The sequence below is a fragment of the Arvicola amphibius genome, chromosome 2, assembly GCF_903992535.2.
Source record: "Arvicola amphibius chromosome 2, mArvAmp1.2, whole genome shotgun sequence".
In the NCBI taxonomy this organism is placed as follows: Eukaryota; Metazoa; Chordata; class Mammalia; order Rodentia; family Cricetidae; genus Arvicola; species Arvicola amphibius.
This window is the reverse complement of record NC_052048.2, coordinates 184,444,247-184,446,860: the sequence shown is the minus strand read 5'-3', so window position 1 is coordinate 184,446,860 and position 2,614 is coordinate 184,444,247. Positions and strand designations below refer to the sequence as shown.

Genomic DNA, 2,614 nt, shown 5'->3' with positions numbered 1-2,614 from the left:
CTAAGTTTGTACCCCAGAACCCATAAGAAAAATCAGGCACAGCAGCACATGGTGGTAAGCCCAGCACTGAGGAAACAGAGGCAAAGGCAGCAAAGTCCCTGCAGCTCACTGGCCAGCAGGTGATGTGGGAGTCCCTTCTGTGTGTTGCTTTTCTTGGTTAATAAATAAAAAACCTGTGTTGGTCTGTTGAAAGGGCAGAATTTAGGTTGGCGGGGAAGACAGAACTGAATGCTGGGAGAAGGAAGGCAGAGAGACGCCATGGATCTGCTGGATACAGACGCTGGGAATTTTACCCGGTAAGTCACTGCCATGTGGCAATACACAAATTAATAAAAACGGGTTAAATTAATATAAAAGTTAGCCAGTAAAAAACTGGAGCTAGTGGGTCAAGCAGTGATTTAATTAATACAGTTTCTCTGTGGTTATTTCGAGGCTAAGCTAGCCGGGCTGCTAGAATGAACAAGCGGGCCCTCCTCCAACAAGCACAGAGCACCAGGACCAAGGAGACCGACCCTCTCTCAAGTAAGGTGGAGAGTGTTTGAGGAAGTCATTTGATGTCAACCTCTGGCAAACTTGCATGCACTCATGCAAACACACACACACACACACACACACACACACACACTTAAAAATACTTCTTTTAATAATATTTCTGGTATTCTTTAATAACAGTAGTTCTGTCATAAGACTGCAGATGGAAAACTCTCCAGATTAAAACCCACTAAACCCCAGGAGGTAAAGGTGTGTGTAGCCAAGCCGGAGGACCTCAGTTTGATCTTCAGGACTCACAAAGTGGAAAAGAAAGCTAACTTCCACCTGTTCGGCTTTGACTTCCACATGTATGCTGTGGTATGTTCACATGTGAATATACATGCAAGAATGCATACACACACAATAAAAATATAACTAAAAATAAATAAAGACTAGTTTTATTTGCTTTAAAGTCTGCATAAAAATAAAAATCAAAACAAACAAACAAAAATGGAATTACTGAACAATTTGGGAGTTTTGAAATAAATCGTGGTGGTCAGTAGGCACCAATGTGGCTTCATTAAATATAAATGCCAAAGCCTAAGAGACAATAGTAAAAGTTGTCTGTCAGTGTTATAGTGACTTATCACATGATGTGCTCTATAACAGAACTTATTGTCTTATCCTACTTGCTTGGCACTCCTTCTGATTTCTGGAGGGAATTGTTGCATTGTCTTTAGAAAATGTTTCTTGCACTTATTCTGTTCATGTGGATATTAAAGAGGCTGTTAATTATGCTATCTCACAGTCTCAGTTGATCCAAAGGATAACCATTTTATATAGGATGTCAGCGTCTTCCTGAAACTTAGAAAAGCCCAAGCTGATTTGTGCACAAGGACCCAAGCACTGCTGTCTAAAGTGGCTCCTGCCAAGAGTAAAATGATCATCTGACAGACTGTCAAAGAAAATCCTAGATGGAGAATACTTGGCTGTGGCTGACACATTTCAAGGCTCTACCCTCCCCACCAATATAGAAACTGCAGGAATATTTTTAAGAGGATGTAGGAGGAAAGGGATACAAAATACAGAAATGTTGCCAGGGATGCTTGTCCCAAAGCAAACAGGATGTGCATGCTCTCGCTACTCCCTTTTAACATAGTGCTAGAAGCCCTCACTAGAGTTACAATTAGACAAGAGAAATAAACATCATAGCTCTAAATTGGAAATGAGAAGTGAAGTTGTCCCTTTGTAGACTAAGTGATCTTGTGGAAGACTCTAAAGACTACAGTTAACTAGTCTTGCTGGGAACAGAGCACCATGCAAATGGTAGTTGTGGTTTTGACATGCTAATAATAAGCATTTCTTAATTCAAAAAATTAGTAGTTATAATGTAAAAATATTTTAAAATCAATTAAACCAAGAAGGTACATTGAGACTTACGAAATATATATGAAAGAAATTGTAAAAAGCACAGAAAATGGGAATATATTTTATATTCAAGTATTTGGAGAGTTGCTCTTATTCAAAGCCCATATTATCTACAGTGATGAATAGATTTAGTGCAAGCCTTATAAAAATTACAATAGCTCTTTTTCTAGAAATAGAAAAAAGAAATTCTAAAATTAAATGAAATCTCAAAAGACCCCAAAGACCTGAAGAAGTCTTGAGCAACAAGCACAAAGATAGATGAATCATGTTACCTGATCTCAAAATAGACCACAAAGCCATAGGAGCAAATCTGCATGACACCAACATAAAAAAGGACGTATAAAGCAGTGAAGCAGAAGATCAGGACCAGAAAGAAATAGTTTTGTGCATTCCTCACTGACCTTCTAGTGCCCAGAATATACAATGGAGAAAGTATGGTCTCTTCAAGACACGATACTGGGAAAACCAGATGTTGGCGTGTTAGAGAATAAAACTCAACTATTATATAATAAACAAATATTATAATAAACAAATATTATATAATAAACAAATATTCCTCAAAAAGGAATAAGGGTGGATGTAGGACTTGAAGTTGTTAAATCCCTACAAAAATATATGGATAAAGTTTTTTGATATTGGTCTAAGCAATGTTTTTTTTTTTTTATTACATCCAAAATCGGCAATAACAAAAATGAACACATGAGATTGCATTAGG

General features: G+C 37.5%; 1 long non-coding RNA gene across 1 annotated transcript; it reads left to right on the top strand.

The window, feature by feature from the left end:
* The first annotated feature begins 235 nt into the window (after nucleotides 1-235).
* LOC119807565 lies at nucleotides 236-1,271 on the top strand. The gene is made up of 2 exons (XR_005284316.1): nucleotides 236-296; nucleotides 433-1,271. It is a non-coding gene; the product is annotated as an uncharacterized LOC119807565 (long non-coding RNA).
* The last annotated feature ends 1,343 nt before the right edge of the window (nucleotides 1,272-2,614 follow it).